This window comes from Ciconia boyciana, chromosome 2 (assembly GCF_034638445.1).
Source record: "Ciconia boyciana chromosome 2, ASM3463844v1, whole genome shotgun sequence".
NCBI lineage: Eukaryota > Metazoa > Chordata > Aves > Ciconiiformes > Ciconiidae > Ciconia > Ciconia boyciana.
Genome location: NC_132935.1, coordinates 91,514,879 through 91,533,646, shown reverse-complemented (window position 1 = coordinate 91,533,646; position 18,768 = coordinate 91,514,879). Strand labels below are relative to the sequence as shown.

Here is an 18,768-nt window from a genome sequence, read left to right as displayed (position 1 = left end):
CTGAGAGCGGAGGGGGGGATGTCAGGCGGCCCCCAACCGCTGCCCAGCTATGGGAAGCCTGGAGAGAAGAAACTGGGGCATTTGCTCTTCAGATGAGTCAGCCAGGTGGTAGTGGGGGAAGCGGGGAGCAGCAGAATCTTTCGCACGGTCCTTCTAGCCTCTCAGCGGAGAAGCGGAAGTCAGCTGCATGTGCTAAAATGATGTTTGCAGTGTAAAATATGTCTTGAGAGGTCAGGGATGTGACTAATACTTTGGAGGCAGACATGAGGGGGGAACCGGACCCAAACTGGTGGGTGAATTTGGCCTATTTGACTTCTCCTGACTTACCTCAATTATTTGACTAGGAAGGTTTGAACCAAGAAACACTGTAGGACATGAAAATCTGCTTTGAACGTTCATTCCGAGAGTGGCAATTCAGTTTTAAATATTTATGGCAGAACCTGGAGTTGTACTAGTGAATGCACTATAGACTCCCCAGTGGTAAGCCCAGCTTGCTGGAGACCCTGCTCTGCAATTAGCCCCGTTGCAGAGGAGAGGGGGAGGAGGAAGGGGAGGAAACGAAGTAGACTTTTGCGAAAATTATTTATTTTGCTGATTACTGAGGTTTTACTCCTCCGCAGTCAGTGCCTTCAGTGCGGAGCTGTAGGAGCTGGGGAGGAGAGGGCTGTTCGAACCAAAACCAGCACCCGGATAACCTGCAGGTCTGCTTTCACACCACTGGCAACTGTTTGCCCCAAAACAACACTGGCTCTGCAGAAAGACGAGGCAACGAGGAGTGGAAAGACGCTTGTCTGCCCTTGCCATTTGTAGCTCTTCCTGCTTGCCATTACTGATCCCATGTGAGACACTAGGAGGGACATATACATTTTTTCTTCTACCGCTGATGTAAATAGGATTGTTTTCTCTGCAGGCAGCGCAGAAACGAGTCTGCGGTCCCGTGCTCAGTAGCAGACATAGGCCTTGGTGCAATGCATAAAAGGGAGGCCTTAATCCCTAGCCCAGCCCTGGGTCTGCTATGGTAAGACAACCTGCCACACGCACCTATTACTTTGATGTGCACCAGTACTACAGCTCTAAGCCTCCAGCTGGGATTGAAGGTCTTCAAGGCTAAAGGCACCAGCTACTTGAGCCCGAGAACCTGCCTTGCGTGGGGTCTGTAACAGCCCCCTGTACCTCGGAGGCAGCGGAGGCAGCTTTGGTGGCTGCGCAGGACGCGCGGCTCTGCCAGCCGCGCCGAGCGGGACAGGCTCCGGTGCGGTTGTCCCCCGCCCTGCGCCCCGAGGCAGAAGAAGCTGCGTGTTAAACCCAACCGCAGAGCCCTCCCAAGCACCGAGGAGCCCCCGAGCGCCGCATCTCCCCTCTCCCCGCTGGCGGGGCCGGGCAGCGCCGGGGTGCCCGCGGCTGCCGCCGCCCGCGCTGCTGCGGGGACGAGCGGGACGCCCCGAGCTGCCGCCTCGCCTCGCCTCGCCCCGCCCGGGGCGGCGGGGGGCTCCCGTCCGCTCCCGTCCCGCCCCGCCGCCGGGCAGCCGCGGCCGGCCCGGGGTGGGGTGGGGCGCACCGGGGTCCGGGGCGGCCCCGGCGCTCCCCGCCGCCTCGGCCCCGCCTCGGCCCCGCACGCCGGCGGGGCGGGGGGGGACGGGGGGCGGCGCCGGCTGCCGGGGCGAGGGCGCCGGCTGCGGCGGCGGGCGCGGGGCTGCCACCCCGCGGGCAGGCACGGCGGCGGCGGATGGCGGCAAGGTCAGTGGGCGACCGCTCCCCGCCGGCGGGGCTCGCCTCCCGGCCGGCCCCCTCGGGGGGGGCGGCGGGCGATGCTCGTGTGCGGTAGATAGGGCGGCGGGGGAGCCTTTCCCTGCTCCCCTTCCCGGCGCGGCGGCGGGGAGCGGGGCCGCCGCGGGCGCGGATGCCCCCCGGCACGCCTCCCTCCCTCCCTCCCTCCCTCCCTCCCGCCTGGGCGAGGGGGAGACGCGGGTTTCGTAACCGCCCGCCCTGCCCGGCCCCGCCGCGCACGGCCGGCTGCGGGCACAGCAGGGCTCCGCCGCTTCCCGGCTCCGCCGCCGCCGCCCGGCGCTCCCCCCGCGGCGCCCGGCCCCCTGCGGGGAGGGCGAAGCCGGGCGCGATGCGAGGTCCAGGTGATCCGCCGAAACGTGCGCGGGGCTGCCCGCTCCCCGCCGCGTCCCGGGAGGGTGGCGGGGCGCGAAGGTTACTTTGAAGCCCGGCAGGGCTGCGCCTGCATCGCATCGGCGCTGTTTCGAGCGGAGGAGGGTTATCCCCGTGCTTCGTGAGCAAGTACCTCCAGAGAACTTGCGGACGGGGTTCTGGTGGGGTCCTTTGTTTGTTGGCGGTTTGGTGTTGGGTTTGGGTTGGGGGTCGGTCTTTTTTTGGTTGATCCCCCGCCCCGCCCCCCCCTTATGCTGGCAGTTAGCGGAGAAGGTATGCGGTACCTCGGTGTTGTCATTAAGTGCTAGGCATCTCGCTGGGTTTTTAGAAAACGGCTTTAATTCCTTTAACCGGACAAGAGGAGGGGCGTGGAGCCCCCTGCCCAGGTAGGATCCCCGCTCTGCGCAGTGGCAGCGTTCAGAGTTTGTCCCGGCGTTGGGCGCTGCCTCCCGGCTGAGGTCGAGCGGCAAAACCGCGATTTACGAGCGCTGCCGACATCCCTCAGCCGAGGGCTTTGTTCCGACATGCCGTCCGGCGGAGGGGCTTCCTGGGAGGCAGCTCTCTGCCTCTTCGGCGTTGTGGATACGCTTCAGATGTGTGCACCGGGCTCTTAGCCGGGGAGGCTGTAAGGGTGTGTGTTTGTGTGATAGGTGCCGAAAAAAAAAAAGGCGAACGCAAACAGGCTTTTGATAAGGTCCCATTAATTAAACATAGTAATTCCTCTGTTCTTGTTTCCGCGCTGAAACTCTTTTCCGCCTTCTCACCGATACGGTCCGTGGTTTGTTGGGGTTTTTGATAGGACGTTTCGGAGATACTTTCTTTTGCTACAGATTTGGTTAGGTTTTGGGTCTGACTGAGGCCGTTGGCAAATATTTGTAACCTTCCAACTTCTGATGTATACGAAGGTCCTGTTTTTAGCCTTTGTGTATCCAGGCTGGGGTCTCGGGCCTTTTTGACGTGCCCACCGAGTCTGAACTAATGCAGAGCTCATGGGATGATGATAATAGCAATTGAGGAAAAAACCTCCTGCTGGAAACGCTATTCTTGGCTACCTAACGGTGCGCGGCTGGATTTCAGCTTCTTGTTAATTGCACGAAAGTCGAAACGTAAAAGTAGCCCTGGCCGAGGACTAGGATGCTGGGACAGCCTTGTGCTGTGGCACTGGTGGCACTGGTGTGTCCGTGGCTCTCGGGACGGGGCTCTGTGGAAAATTCCCGCCGCGCACACCTTCTGTTGGCAGTCTGGTTAAAAAGCCCGAACCTCTGGTTCAAACCTGTAAGGTCTGTCAGAGGGTTTGGACAGCTTGCCAGGTATGTGAAGACAAATTAAAAAGATGTTTGTTTTCTGCTGCTTGTCTGGGGGGAGGAAAGTTGGTTGGGCCACACCTGATGGAAGTTTTATACGCGTGTTATGAAGTCTCCTTGGGAGCACTGGAATATCCAGATTAGAAATGCCAGCAGGACAATAAGTATTATTATTTCGGCCTTAATACAGTGTGTTTGAGTTAGACATGCAAGTGCAGTAACTCCGAACGAGCTGCTCATCCAGAGATGGTTTAGCAGAGTGCGCAGGGAACGGGCAGGTAGGTGCTTCTGGGCGCTGGTCACCCTTCCCCAGGTGACTCACTTGGGCCTCCAGCTTTGCCAAAATCTCTGGGTAAGTTATTCTCGTACCTGGTTCTGGCTCCAGTTCAGGCTTCTCACCTTGACCCCTCGATGAACTGGAGCAGGAGCTCCATCGGCCACAGTCTGATGGAGGCTTCAGCACAGTTTTAACTCTAGTCATGCGTGTTGTCCCAGTGAAATTAAAGAGGGATACACACAAGCAAGCTTGCATGCACGGGTTTTAAGCTGCTTCTCGTAAGCTTTCCAGGGTGTGAACTGCACACTCATTTTACTTGCATGGTGCAGAGAACAAATGCCATATCGTGTTTGGGTTCAGTGCAGAAGAGCTGACCTTGCTTAGGACCAAGACCTACAGAGTAGGAGCAGTGGTGCTTCTCTGCTGGAGTTTAATGGAGGATTAGTCTGCACTTGGGACCTGAAGTCTTGCTGGAAGCTAATGAAGCTTATACTCTTAAATGCTCAAGCCATCCTTTTGAGTGGAATTTAGTTTTCTAAGTCAGTGAAATATTTTTCAGACTGTGACTCCAATCAGTTGATGGTGCCTGGAGGATACAGGTCTAGAGTGATGTGTGTGACCTAGATGATGCCCTGATCAGTTGGTGTGACTCTACCAAAGACCCGGTGATTTATGGTTTTGACCACATGGCTGTTGACTTTGGGACCTGGCCTAGAGCACCAGCCTTTTAAAAGGGTGGTCCTACATTGCCTTCTGTATACCTGTATTTATTTGTCAGTCAGTTCTGCAGCCCTGCCCTGCATCAAGTTATTCAGGCAAGTAATTCCACTGGCTTGAGTGTGGTTATTCAGCTGAGTAAATGGTGTTCAATTTGAGTTCAAGGCGGTAGATTTTGGGCGTGAGTGCTCTCATTTTGTGGAGAATGTGGGAAACTAATTCCCAGAGCCTGGGATCCTGGCATGCCTTAAATTCTCTCCTCTTCTTATGCTTTGCCCCTGTCTGGTGGGTGGGAGGGCTGGAAGTGAGGTGGGAGGCTGGACTTTCCTCCCCTTTACAGTAAGCAGCTCTTACAGAGAAATTCCACAGCTGTTTCTGAGTCTGTCCAGAGTTGCCCGCTTGCTTCACTGATGCTATTTTCTACAGGAATAGGTTTTCTGCTGCTGTGCTGGGCTCTGCGAAGGGAGCAGAGGAGCCCTTGAACTGATGTAGCTCTGTAGCACAGTCTGTTGAACCGAGCGGCATTAGAGGAAACTCTTGCAGCCCTCATCAGCGCACGCTAATTGTGCAGCAGCTCCCCAAATCCTGGGCTGGCGAGGGCTCAGCGGTTGCTGGTCCGACCGCAGCAGAGTCGACCCCTGCCTCAAAGGCACCCGCTTGGTGCAGGTGGCCGAGCGCCAGCAGCATGGGCTGAGGGAGGCTGGGGATGGCGAGGAGAGAGATGTTGGAATCTGTGGGATGAGGTCACCTCCAGGGCTGGGGCTTGTGAAGGAGAGAGGAGCCCCAGCAGCTTCCACACTTAGAGCTGAGTAATAGTCCTTCAGCCCTGACAAGGCATTTTGCCCCTTTCGGATGCGAATGACTTTGCCCTCCCTGTCTTCCTGCTGCAGAAATTACCCCTCCAGAGTAACCTTCAGATGGAAATGAGTTTGTAATTTGCCCCTTCCTTCTCCAGATGCGTAAAAGCTGGGCAGTTACAGAGCTTAACTGCAGTGTGTGCTGTGCAGCTCGCACGCTTGATTGAGCAAGACGTTTCCTGGGACGTAGCAGAACGTGGAAATGCCACTAATCAAACGCACCATAGTTTTAATCTGGTTTTATTTTCTTTCATTTTAACTTAGTTTCCCCAGGAAACGAGTGCTGTCTCCTGCCCTTTGCATTTGGCCAGTTTCAACCAGATTGCACCAATGGTTGGCAGTCTTGAAGATCATTAATTTCCCACTTGTTATATTAAGATTAGTGACTGGCTGGGAGATCTCTGAAGCAGTGCTCTCTCTGAAGAAAAGGAGACTGTTTTCAGCTATTCTCCATTCTGCCTGGTAGCAGCTGCCCGGCCAGGCATTGCATGTGTGGTGGTCAAACATGCAGCACCTTCGTAGCCCTGGCCACCTCGCGAGGTGTGCGTGGTCTCCAGGGCAGGGGTGGGTGTGGGGTAATGTTGGAAGGAGCTGCAGTGGCTGCGACGGAGGGGCAGGAGGGCAGAGGACACAGGACACGTATCTCCAGCAGACGGGTCCTGTTTGTAACACCTCCTTGCAGCGTGGCTACCCTTTTGTTTGTCAAGCTAAAGCCACTTGAGATTTAGGAAGGCTGGCAGGCTGACAGCCATAGCTTGGAGCTTGCTTTCCTTGACCTCCAGGACACCTTGGGCTGAACGGAGGTGAGCATCAGAGCAGATGGGAACGTGCAGCCTGGACAAGACTTATGCAGAGGTGTGTGTGTGTGTGCAGGCTGCACCTGTGCAATGGCAGTATGATTATCTGGGTGTTCACCGGCGTCATCCTGTTGAATTCAGTGATGATTTGACAGTGACGAAAAGATGACATTCAGCACCATACATTTCTCCCAAAATAGCTTCCATGAGTGAATACAGTCTCTGATTCCCACGCAGCCCACGGTTACTTTAGGCAGGTGTGTACTTGGACTGATGCAGTGCTGTGAGATGTCAGGGACATGCTTCTGTATTGCTAAGTGCCTCGGTGTAGGTGCAGCTGGTCTGGCATGGGTGTCTTGGGTGGTCTGCCTCGGAAATCTGGGAGAAACTATACCAGGCAAAGCAGTCTTACCCTCACCCAGGCTGTGCCTGTGCTAGACAGCATTTCAGTATAGCTGTGCTGGGTGCGGTGGGCACGTTTCTTCCAGACCTGGACTGAAGGAAAAGACAGGCATCTGTTCACGCAGCAGCATAAGAAATAGGAGTGTCAGGGTGTCAAGGAGCGTATGTGGGATGCACATGCAATTCCTCAGCCAGTGTATGTTTTGCAAACCTCTCTGTTGCTGCTGGTCTCCAGATAATATATGCTTGTTGTCCTGGGGCCTAGAGCGTGGCTCTTCAGAGATTGCCAGTGTCACTCTCTACTGTCAAAATACTAAGTGTCACCCTAGAGGGCTGAGCTGAATCTCAAACACCCGTATGCCACTCCTTTTCAGACAGCCTGTGATGCAGCTAAGATCAGATGCATCTGTCAAGGTGAGATGAAGGGAGGAACTGTGTAGCTGGCTCCTCATCATGAGTTATGGAGGATGTGGAGCACCAAGCCATGCCAACAGGGCAAAGGGGGACGCTGTTCCCTCTCCCCCCACACAAACTCTGCCTGCTGGAGATGGGGCTGGGCACCTCTGACATCCGAGCGTAAGTCACTAAACTATTAGAGATGTGGCACTTAGTGAAGAACGTCTCTTGCTTCCCTTCCTTTCCCCTCCATGGGCACCAACTCGTACCGCTGGCAGCGTGGCACGGTAGATGACTGTGCTAGCTAAGAACGGGTTCTTGGGCTCGGACCAGACATCCCGTGCAGGTCCCTCCTCTGGCAGTGCAGGCCACCAGAGCTTTGGTGTGAGACATCCTGAAACAGGCAATCATGGGGTAAAACGTTGCTGCTGTAACATTTCTGCCTGTTCTTGTTAACTGTATTGTGCTAACTAGATACATTTAGTGATGGTGTAGCGCTTTCTCTGTTAGGTTTTAAACCAAACTGAGTGGATTGCATGCCAAGAGGGAAGGATTGCAATACTTCCACCACCACGACGGGCTTTTCCACGGTGGAGCTTTTCCAAGAGATGTGGACTGGAGAGAGCTGGTGTGGCCCGAGTGCCTGGGATGCTGCAGGCTCTGACTGGCTGCACCTCAGGGACTTGATAGCTCCGGGTTTTGCAGACTCTGCTCTCTGAGGATGGGGAAAGATGGAAGTGAAGCTTGCTTTGTTAGGAACAAAAAAGCATGTAAAGCTTGTGGTAGTAGCTGCCAGCAGCCGTTAGACAAGGTAAAAAACACTACTTAAAAGAAAGGGTGTGTGTATGTGTTTACAAATGGGGGCATACAAAGACAAATAAGACTTTTTAAAAAGTATGAAGCCTACATAGCGAGCGTGCTGTCAGACACACTGTCTCTTGCCAGCTAATATCATCCGCAAATAAAACAAGTTAGGTTGTTGCTATTGCAGCTGCTTTCCCTCATGAAGCAGGGCGAGCCAGACTCGTCTGACTCTGAGAAACGCGCTGGCAATTTGCCTGAAGTCCGAGGCGCGCAGGGTAATTCACTTAAAAAACCCAATATAACAATTATCATCCAGGATGAACACACACAACCATAACGTTTGCTTGCAGTTGTATTTTCTATGACACACTCTCAGAAGTTGCTCGTTGGCTGCATTCACCAGCAAACACAGCCTGGAGGCGATCGGCTTCTTCCCTGACCTGCAGTTAACAGCAATAATTATACTTAAACAAGTTTTAATGTGGGAGGTAGGAGGGATTCAGCGGCTTGGGCAGAAGGCTGTCAGTGGGGTCATTTGGGATCCAGGCCTTGGGAGCTTTCCTTCTGACCTTGGGCAAAGCACATCGGCTGCTCAGTGTCTCTGCTCTTTAAATCTGCTGCGTTACGATTCGTTTCAGAGCAATTGATTGATATTGGTCTTGGTTTCCTCCTCTGAAAGAACCCCAAAATCCCCAAATGTTTGTGCATGGAATTGAAGTTTAAATATAAAGTCTCCCTCTCTCCTCCCTGCTCTTTACCTCGGATGAAGGTGGAAGACAAAGAATTGTTCACAGCCATCTGCTGGAGGCATCAGTCACACTGGGAGCAGAGTCTGCCAGTTGTTCCACACGTTATTAATGATGAAAAGATATAAACATATGAGCTCATCATTATGTTGCGTTTAAATTACTTACAAAATAATGACATTAGGAGAACAATGGGGTTACAAAATCAGGCGGACAAAAGCAAGGAAGTGCCAGGACTAACGTTGCATAGCTCCCCTTTGCCTCTGCATTATGATACAATCTTTAATTCTATAATTGCATCATTTTTTCCCTTTTGCAGAGTCCCTCTTTCAGTGGATAGGTAATTACTGCATAATTCATTTTCTCTTCCCCACATTTACTTTAGGCATGTGTCTCCACATCTATTTATTTTATACCCCACCCAAACCTTGAACTGAGCAGTGCTGCTAACTCCTTCCCAGGGGGCTTTGCAGGCGGGGAAGTTCTTATTCTTGCAACATCTCAGGTGCAGGTACTATCTTCGTTTTCGTAGCTAAGGAATGGAGGCAAAGAGCAAGTAAAGCTCAAATGACTGAAACATCTTCAATTTTGGCTGCCTCAAAGAGATACTTAGGGATGATTTTATTTTTCACTCACCCCAGAATACCTGGCATGATGTAGCAGTTCATCTGCTGGAAGCACAAGGACGATTGACCTCAGCTGTAAGTCTTGGCACTCTTGCAGGTTAGCCCTAGATGTCTTGGCTTTGCAGAGGGTGGGAACTGCCCTGTTAGGGGTCACCTGAAGAAAAACTGGTTGCAGGGACTTGCTGAGCACCTTAGAAAGACTGGAGCCGAGAAAGGGGTAATTCCTGCCAGCAGGTGGTATGTCCACCTTCCTCAAGCAAGGTGGTTGTCTCTTTTTCTTCCTGCGTTGCCTCGTTCACTAATCTTCCTGACCTCCACTGAGTGAGGCAAGGTCTGAGAGACAGCCATCGCTTTTATCACACAACCCTATCTTTTTCCCAAAGCAGCTCAAGTGATTTGTGATCACTGAATTGGAGACAGACTCAGTGCAGATATATACAGGAGCTGGATGAAGGTTGTATGGGCAGTCTTTATTATGATACCTCCTAATTTTGGAGTGCTCAAGTTTGCAGGCTTTGCATTAAAAATTTGACATAGCTGGGTTTAAACATAATTTTATAACCGTACAAAGGGAAAAGGAGGAGATAAATAAAAATTAGTCCTGTCACATGAATCTGGAGTGACCTGGGTCATACAGAGGGCATAGACCTTTGGGCTATAGCATTAATTTCTAACCCATGAGATAACGGCCTGCTTAAGAGCACTGTTTGGCTATGGATGGTGGTAGTTGCCAGAGTGGGGTGACGTGCTCAGTAGGTCATCTGCTGCTGTGTTGGGAGCTTTCGCAGCCCAGAGCCAGGATACCGTCAGATCCCATTTATGGATGGGGTGGGTAGAGGTCTGGTGCTTCCTGAGTCCTCTCCGACTTGCTGGTGTCTGTCCTGCTGTTCCCTCTGTGACAGCCTAAGCCTCATCCCCTTAAACTCACCCCCCCCAGTTCCCCTTCCTTCCCCTCTGTTCCTGTACATCCCTAACAAATGCCACCTGCTTCTCCCCTTAACTTTCTGGTACCATCGCTCTAGCCCATGCTCATAATTTTCCAGAGGTTGCAGATCTAGATACCTAGGTAGGGTTGTGTGCAATCTTGACTCCAGTTTAGATCTGTAATTTTTGCATGTTCAAACTGTAGATAAAGGCCAGACCAATACCTTTGAGTGAAGCATTTTAGGGGATTCATCTTCCTTACTTTTAGTCTAGAGCCATTACTGTGGGCGTCTTCTGAGATCAGGCAATGGCTAAACAGCTGCTTTAGGCCAACTCTATAAAAATAGTTTACACCTAAAGAATATGCTGCGTTCTGCCCTGTTTCTCAGTGTTTCATTGTATGCAGTCTTGCTTGATCCCACCTACCTTCTACAATTAAGCCTAGGTGGACGTGCCATTTTATGGGGTTGAATATGAGATTGAAATTGCATCAGTTCATAGAAGAGTGAGGAAGACTGGTTGCTCGTGCTTTTTTGTTTTCTGGGAATGAATAGAAGCATAATAGTGCAAGCAAGAGTGTGCAGGTTCTAGAGGCTGGGCTTCCAGCTGAAATGCAAGTTAGTGCGACTCAGCCGCTTCCCGGAGAAGTGATGTCTGTAGTCCCAGCAAGCCATTAGATGCTTTTGGCCTGCATGTCAGTCTTCTGACCAATTTACAGTGAGTTTCTTCCTACAGCTTTGTTCAGAGGAGGGGAGGGTGGTTAGTATAAACCTCATGCTGCAGTAAGAGAGGAGGAAGCAGAAATTTCTGATTATGCTCAAATGAGCGTAACAATTGGCTTTCTTTACATACTTCGGGCTTTTTTTGTTTCATTAAACTAGGTGAGAAAAAGTGGATGATACCAGCAACGAAAACACAGCTGCCAGCAAAATCTGGTCTTGGAACAGACCAGGCTGACCTCCAATGACGCAGTCGGGATGAGAATGATTTTAAAGTTAGACTTGTGTTCTTGGGAGTTTGTGATATAAATCATGGCCATAATAGATATAAACCATGTCAAACTAGGTTCATCTAATAATGACAGAACAGAGTGCCTTAAAAAGTTTTGGATGACTCAACGGCTTGTACACCTTTACAAAATAATTAATAAGCCAGGTGCTAAGAACTTGCACCAATCAATTCTCCCTGCATCACCACTGTGTGTAAGTCCAAGAGCTGGTATTTGAGTACTGAACTAAACACATTTGAAAAGGAGAGAGCCACTAAACGGAGCATGGGGCTGGTTTTCAGCTCTGGTCTACAGATACTTGGGGGGCCAAGGATATAAGTCTGTGAAAGGTAACTGGGAGAAATGGCATGTATCAATGGAGAGACTGACACATCTTTCAGAGGGGGGAAAAAGGTTTTGCGAATCAAAAAAAGATTGCACGTCAGTGGCCTAGCCATCTCCTGCCTGGAAGGTGGCAGTGAGCCTGCATGCCTAGGATTTGGGCTGAGTTTGGGTAGACTTCAGTTAATCCCTGACACAACCTTGTTCTTTGTAATTTGTGTGTGTGTGTGTTTCTTTTGAGGTAAGCATATTTGGGCAGATCTTCAGGCACCATAAGTTCCTGTAGCTCTCCTGGGAAAGAAGCGGCTCCTCTGTGGGGTGGCCCCTGCGCTGGGTGTGCCCCACTGGCCTCCCTCCAGCCCCCGTTCTGCCTCCCCCTCTCCTCTTCCTCGGAGCATCTGTGGTCGGATGCTGAGAAGCAGGGACAGGGCTTCGAAAAAGCTGGCTCAGCAGAAGAGGTGGAGAGCCAGCTGATGCCAGTATTAATATTCTTTCAAAATTGATGGATGAGACGATTATAAAATTGCAGAGGGAAGTGAAACTTAACGGAATCCATGTTTTAATTGCATTCTGGATTTTTTTCAGAAGCCAGCTTCTGAGGTACAGGACAGAGCGAGCATTTTTTGTGAGGATGTTGATGTAGACTGCACAATGTATTGTTTGTAAAGAAAGGGGGGGAAAAAAAAAGCTTGGGCCAGTCTGTTTTCCACACTCTGATGCTCTCAGTCTTCTTCAGTTGCACTGTGTGGTAGCATGCTGTGTCTAGACAGTAAATCAGATCTGAAATACTGTCCCAATGCAGCTAGAGAAAAAAAAGAGTCTATCGCAAGCAGCTCCAGATTTACCTGTAGTGGTGAGATGCCCAAGCTTGTGAGCAGTATGTAGGTACTGGACTTGTAATTTCCCCTGTGTGCCCTTCATCCCTGCAGAGAGGAGTGAGGATGCTGGAGCTGTTTGGCTTGTGGTGACTGGCAGCGTGGGTCTGTGTTTCCTCCGCGCTTCATGCCAGCCATCTAGCACTGATGTCCACTTGCCTCTAACTTGGGGAAGATCCTTTTTCATCTGAACCTCCCGCTCAGGCTGTGATTAGCACTCCTAAATGGATGGCTTGCCATGCAATGGGAGCTTTCTTGCACTTCAGTTGATACCCTGCCTTCATGTTTTCCTTGTTATTACTCTTGTCACTGCTAGGAGGAACGCCTTCCTGGCCCCGGGGAGTGTCTGCACTGAACATCAGGTGCAGACACGTGTTGTTCATGAGCAGGGGTGGAGGCTGCACGTGTGCCTGCAGCCATCGGGGCTGCTTCTGCCCCGCTTGGGTCTGTTGCTGGGCTGTTGTCACTGGTACAGCTCCCTTTGCCTCATGGGTCTGGCTTTTGAACCCTGCAGTATGCAGTGAAGGTCCAGCAAGTATGCAGTGAAGTGTGTGTCGTGGTTTAGCCCCAGCCAGCAACCAAGCACCACGCAGCCGCTCGCTCACTCCCCCCCAGTGGGATGCGGGAGAGAATCGGAAGAGCAAAAGTAAGAAAACTCGTGGGTTGAGATAAGAACAGTTTAATAATTGGAACAAAATAATAGTAATAATAATAATGAATTGTAATGAGAAGGAAAACAACAAGAAAGAGAGAGGAATAAAACTCAAGGGAGAAAAATAAACAAACAGTGATACAACCGCTCACCACCCGCTGACCGATGCCCAGCCAGTCCCTGAGCAGCGACCGCTACCCCCCAGCCAACTCCCCCAGTTTATATACTGAGCATGAAGCCATATGGTATGGAATAGCCCTTTGGCCAGCTTGGATCAACTATCCTGGCTGTGCCCCCTCCCAGCTTCTTGTGCACTTGGCAGAGCATGGGAAGCTGAAAAGTCCTTGACCAGTGTAAATACCGCTTAGCAACAGCCAAAACATCAGTGTGTTATCAATATTCTTCTCATACTAAAATCCAAAACACAGCACTGTACCAGCTACTAGGAAGAAAATTAACTCTATCCCAGCTGAAACCAGGACAGTGTGCTTGTAGGCTCTTCATGAGACAGGGGTTCGTTTTTTATTTGATGGCTTTCCCAAATGTTGTTCAATAATTTTGGTAGGCTGGCTTGCATGGCTAGTGTGTCTTTGTGCCATACTTTGTGCCATCCTTCATGCAGCCCTGATAGCCACTGTGGTCAAAAGCTTTTCTCTAAGCAGAGGTAGTATATTTAGGTGGTCTGCAAAGAAAAAGGGAAGGCTGTGACAGCAGGAAAATAATGATCATGATTTTAGGCATAATGGATGTTGGTGAACTGGAGGCAGTGGATAGCTAACTTCTAATGAGTGCCGTCTTCAAAATATGTCCCAGATGTTTGTGTGCTGCATGAGGTTTTCTCATGGACAGGCATTTTGCTGGAGTATGTTTCATCAAGGATTAGACCAAAACACTCTCCATCCAGTTTTGTTTTTCTTCAGGCTTTAACAAAAACACTGTTTTCTTTGTAGTATTTTTCCCTAGCCTTTCTTTCCTCTGGGATTGAGAACTTCTCTCCACAGTCTCCTTAACCCAAACATGACTTGCCCAACTGGGCATATTTTGAAAAAATACATGTGTAGGTGGTTTAGTTACGAGAAGGAAGCACCAGCCTTTTCTCTTGCCTCTTCCTGCTTTTTCCCAAGTCAAAAGCTGAGAAGGAGACACCTTTCAAGATGTTCCTGTTCGGGAGTGGGCTCTTAATTAAAGTCCCAGTCTTACGAAGTCCTGGCATCTTCAGCAGACGGGCCTTCTGCTCCCATCAGCTGCAGGTGAAGTTGCATAAGAGGAGGTATGCTCCGGGGCTTGGAGGGCTGCTCTGTTTCTAAATGTGAGTAATTTGGGGTGAAGGCGGTCTTCTGCCTGAGTGCCTTAGCATGCCTGTTTTCAAGCGTGGTGCCCTCCACCTCTCTCATATCTCTGGAGGATTTCTGGGGTCTGATCGGGCCGTGATGAGCTCCACCCTTTTCCCCTGCTTATCTCCCTGGGGCAGCAGCTGCAATCCGCATGGTGAGGTTTAGAAATTAGTTCCTCTTGCTGCGTTTCCTGCTCTGGTGTTGGTTGGTATTTTAATGGCTTCAAGCTAACGTTAGGGAGGGAAGCGCACCAAAGAGCTTCAGGACTGCTGCAAGAGGAAAAGTTTTGTACGTTCTCAAAGGTGATGTCCTCACAGGTGGTAAAACAGGCTTGTGAGATGTGGTTGCGATCCCTGTGAGTTACAGAGGCGTCTTAGCTGAGCAAGCAGTAAGCGCTGAAGGTGAGCGGCAGATTACAACGGCCTTTTGACATCCTAAAGGGCCCGAAATCTTTGCAATGTTTACTCTGGAAATATTCTCTCTGCCTTTCCAGAAGTGCACTGTTTACGCACGCGCAACTGTTGAGATTTTGCAGCGTACGTGCTTGCTGTTGCTGTGCTTTGGGCACAGCTGGTAATGCTGATAGGAGGATTTCTATTATACAAACACTTGCTGCTTAGAAGGTAAAAATTTGCTGAGAGTGGCACTGGAAGCCAGCAATTCTCCCTCCAGCGAGGAAGGGAACTGCTGGCGGCTGAGCTGTGCTCGCCAATGTGCGCGTGCGTGGCCACAGCAGGACCGGGGGTGCTGAAGTGCTGGCGTTGTTATGTGGAATATTTAAATTCCTTAAGCTTTTTTTTTTCCTAGCAATACTTTCTAAATGTAATTATTTAAAAGTAAACCCGAATTATGCTATTTTGCAGATGCTTGGGAGCCTGTTTTCTGTCTTCTGCCATGGTATATCTGTTAGTACCAGTGACTACAGCTACAAGTTGCTTGTCCAGGTATAGCTTGTCTTTGCTTTTGTGGGATCAAGGCCCTTTTGGTATTTTTTGACTTGATTCTCTCAGGATTTCCTTTTGTTTGCTGCATGGTGCTATATGCCAGTTTCCCTGTAAATGTTACGAGAACTGGCAATATGGGCCTGACGCCAAGGGTAAGGGGCTAATACAGACACATTTCTTTTTATTTTGGAAGCTCTTGCGATCCACACTTCACTGGCAGGGCAGTAATGATGTTTCACAGAAGAATGCCTTTCTCATCATTTGATTTCAGAGTGCTCTAACGGGGTCCATCGACAGCCCCAGGCAGGGCAAGCGACACACCAGGGCTAGGGTCCATCCAACAGCAGGAGATGGGGACAGGGACAGGACTGGGGACATGGCTGCAAGCATGAGCCTGAGGTCCAGCCAGAGACAGGGCTGGAGACCAGCACCACCGTGGCGGCATCCCTGGGGCAGGGACTGATGGCCTGGGGGAGCAGAGCCAGGGTCCTGTTTCTATTTTTTTAAGTGCCCATCCAGGGCTGTAGCCATTCTGCTGTGTTGCTTACTCAGCGTTTCATTGCAGGAGGCCTGAAGGTACGTTGCTGTAGCCGAACAACGCCTCCTCCATAAGATCCTTGCATGTGCAGTGTCTGGCTGTTTCATGTGTGCAGAGCAAGGGACAGAAGCGCTCGTGAGCCGTTACGGTAGCTGGGGGATCGTGTAGGGTCCCGATACGTGGCTGTGCTCAGCAGGCTCCTGCCCGCTGCTGCGAAGTGTGACATACGTAGTGTGACGTATGTAGCGTTGTCACGCGCCAAGGTTATTTCAGAGGGACATGGCAGCTTTTGCACCCAGGGCTGTGCAATCTAAGGGCACATTGTTTAAGCCAGAGAGACACTTGATGAGAGGCCAAGATGGTTATTTGCATTACTGATGAGATGATTAGTAGACGGTGTTCATGGTTCTCATTAGAGACCTGTGGCAGCCTGGGATCAAACAGAAAGGATCTCTCTGTGTGTGTGTGATTTATGAGGCCTGCTGCTCAAACCTCCGTTAATACTCTTTATTTGTTGCCTTCCCCACTGGCAGTGGGGAAGGGAAGCTGGAAAACGGTCATTATGTCGTGCACTCTCAAATGGAAACAGGTGACCATTGCACGCTTTCCACAGAGGCTCGGATGCTCCTCGGTGCTGGTGTCACTGTGGATCAGCAGCGTACTGCAGGGCCAGCGTAAGAAGAGTGCAGAGGGATCTGATTTTCATATCCTCTGAACATTAGTTTAGAACTGATGATTAGCTTCCTTTGTATAGAAATATCCTTTTATTTTTTGTAGGTGAAATCAAAGGGCCAGGCTCTTCGGTCCAAAATTATTTATTCTCAGTATTTGTTACATGTTCAGCTGACTGAATTAGTTCAAATGGAAAATGCCTTTTCCAAAAATCCAAAAACTTCTATGAAAAAAAAGTATTTTACCCATTTTTTCACTTAAAAGCAAAATGTAAAAAGACTCTTCTTGTCTGCTCTCTTTGCTAACCCTCTTTCTTCTATGTTTCTCTTAGTGGCAAAATGAGAAAAGCAAATGGTTGAAGAAAAAGTTTTGTATGTACACTCATACATGTATGTATGGAGGGAAAAACAAAATATATGGATATTTTTGACTTACCAGAAAAAAAATTCTAGTGAAAATCAGTGATTTATGAAAATTTACTTTTATGAAAAAGATACTTTTAGCAACTTACAGTAACTTTGCAAGTTATTCTGCCTTGTATTCTGGTGGTACATAAATGGCTTGATTCTCCACTTTCTTGCCCTTGCTTATCCTTTTCTAACTACAGCACAGTTGTATTGATTTAAAATTAGTGTAGTGTATTGGATAGCCGTGACCAATTATTTTTCTGTTAGTTCACTAGCTTTTTTTTTTAAAATATTAGTTAGTACCACAGGTGGTAGCAGCTCCTAGCTCTGAAGCGTGCCGTGCACTTCTTTGAGCAGCCTGGCCTGCCTGCCGCTTAGCTGTCCCTGCATCACAGTTCGGGAGCCTCTCTTCTCCCTTTCGTTCGTGATGCACGGCTCTGAGCAAAAGCCAACGCCTGCTTTCAGAGGGTCTGAAGTCGCTGGTGTGATATGCTGCGTACTCTTGAGATGTATCAGCTTCTCCCTTTTGCAAATCTAATCAAAGACGGTAATGTGCAGATCCTGTTTTATTTCAGCATGGCTTGCTTATGCAGTGGAGAGGATGCGAGAAACGCATACAGTCATCTAGGTGGATGAAGCTATCTTTGAATGTTTCAGTAACATCACACGTGACAGAAATGCTGAGCTTCTGTGTTAAATAAATGTGTCTCTTCCCAGATAGGAAAATCCTTGACAGTACTTTAAAAGCTATTGGGAGATTGTGGGTTAAATAACTACCTCCATGACCACATTAACATTTTATTTTCTGTTCTTGCCACTTTTCCGATTTTGCCACCGATATGCAGGCAAGAAGAAAAAAAAAGGTGAGAGAAGGGAGCAGGTAGTTTCTTTGGGGTTTTGTTTGTTTTACTTTTTTAGTGCATCTTTCTTGTCTGCGTCTGATTCCTGGCGGTGCTTTGTGACCTCCAGTGAATCCCATCGGTGCTCTCCATTCGGAGCTTCCCGAGCGGGCAGGAACCTAGGAGCCAGAGCACTGAAAGCACTGAACTGCCCAAAAGGAACAGCATCTTGCAGCAGCTTTTCCTCTTTTCTCCCATGTTGGTGAACACAGGGGGAATTGTTTAAACCAGCTGAGCTTTACTGCAAAAGCAAAAGAAAGCCCAAACACCACCAAACTTTCAATGTTTGGAGATGATTACGGAGAGAATTGAGCCCTACTGTTCCTCCTCAGGACACTCCTGCATTCATTGCTGGCCTTATTTAAATACATTTTTAAAGTTTTTGAAGATCAGCTTCATCTGAAAAGAGAACTACAATTTGGTTGTGGTGTGTGTGGGAAGTGTGGGTTATTCTCGTGTGTTAGGATATATGCATTTAGTCTCTCTGGAGCCTGAAGTGAAAACTGGGAGTCACCTAGGCATTAGCTGAAGAAGAAAACATCTTAGGCCACGGCAAAAATCACAAGCAAAAGAAATACAAGTTGCAGTTCTTTAGTGCTACATAAAAGGAAACTGCTAAACGTGTTTCCTTGGTAAGCAAACCAGTTTGTAAACTGTATTGTATTAATTTTTTGGTAAATGTCTCCATTTCGTCAGCTCCTGTTCTCAGATAGATTGCTGGCACCTTATGTTCTGCAACCAAAAAGCTAGAAGAAAGAAGTTTGTAGGAGCAGCAGTTTCAGGAGATTGGTTGGAATCTCAAACTGCTTATTAGGTTTCTTTGAATTATTGGGTGATGTATTTGGTACCTGGTATTTTGTTTCAGAAGTACATAATGCAAATAAATTTGGTTAGAATAGTGCTCATACACCTTCCATCAGTCTTTTGGCTGGATTTTCTAGGTTGGTAAAGCACAAAACTCCAGGTATTGGCAAAATGTCTTCCTGTGGATGCCTTTGCTGTGAAAAGCTGGTGCAAAATAGTTCTGTTCTAGCAAAGGGAGAGACTAGTAGGTGTGCTGCAACTCCCAAATCCGTACAGGTCTCTGTGCCACTTGGAGGATGCATGCAC

The 18,768-nt window shown here is 49.6% G+C and overlaps 1 protein-coding gene across 4 annotated transcripts in view; it reads left to right on the top strand.

Annotated features, from left to right (window-relative positions):
- The first annotated feature begins 1,647 nt into the window (after positions 1-1,647).
- The window catches only part of RNF152 (ring finger protein 152), a 47,033-nt gene continuing 29,912 nt past the window's right edge, over positions 1,648-18,768 (top strand). Inside the window, exons 1-2 of one of the 4 annotated variants that reach the window (XM_072853148.1) lie at positions 1,926-2,129; positions 15,062-15,142. The gene's annotated coding sequence lies outside the window, so the exon portion shown is untranslated. Of the gene's footprint in view, positions 1,738-1,925; positions 2,319-15,061; positions 15,143-18,768 lie in introns of those variants that run through there. The other 3 variants (XM_072853146.1, XM_072853147.1, XM_072853145.1) reach the window with 3 other exon arrangements.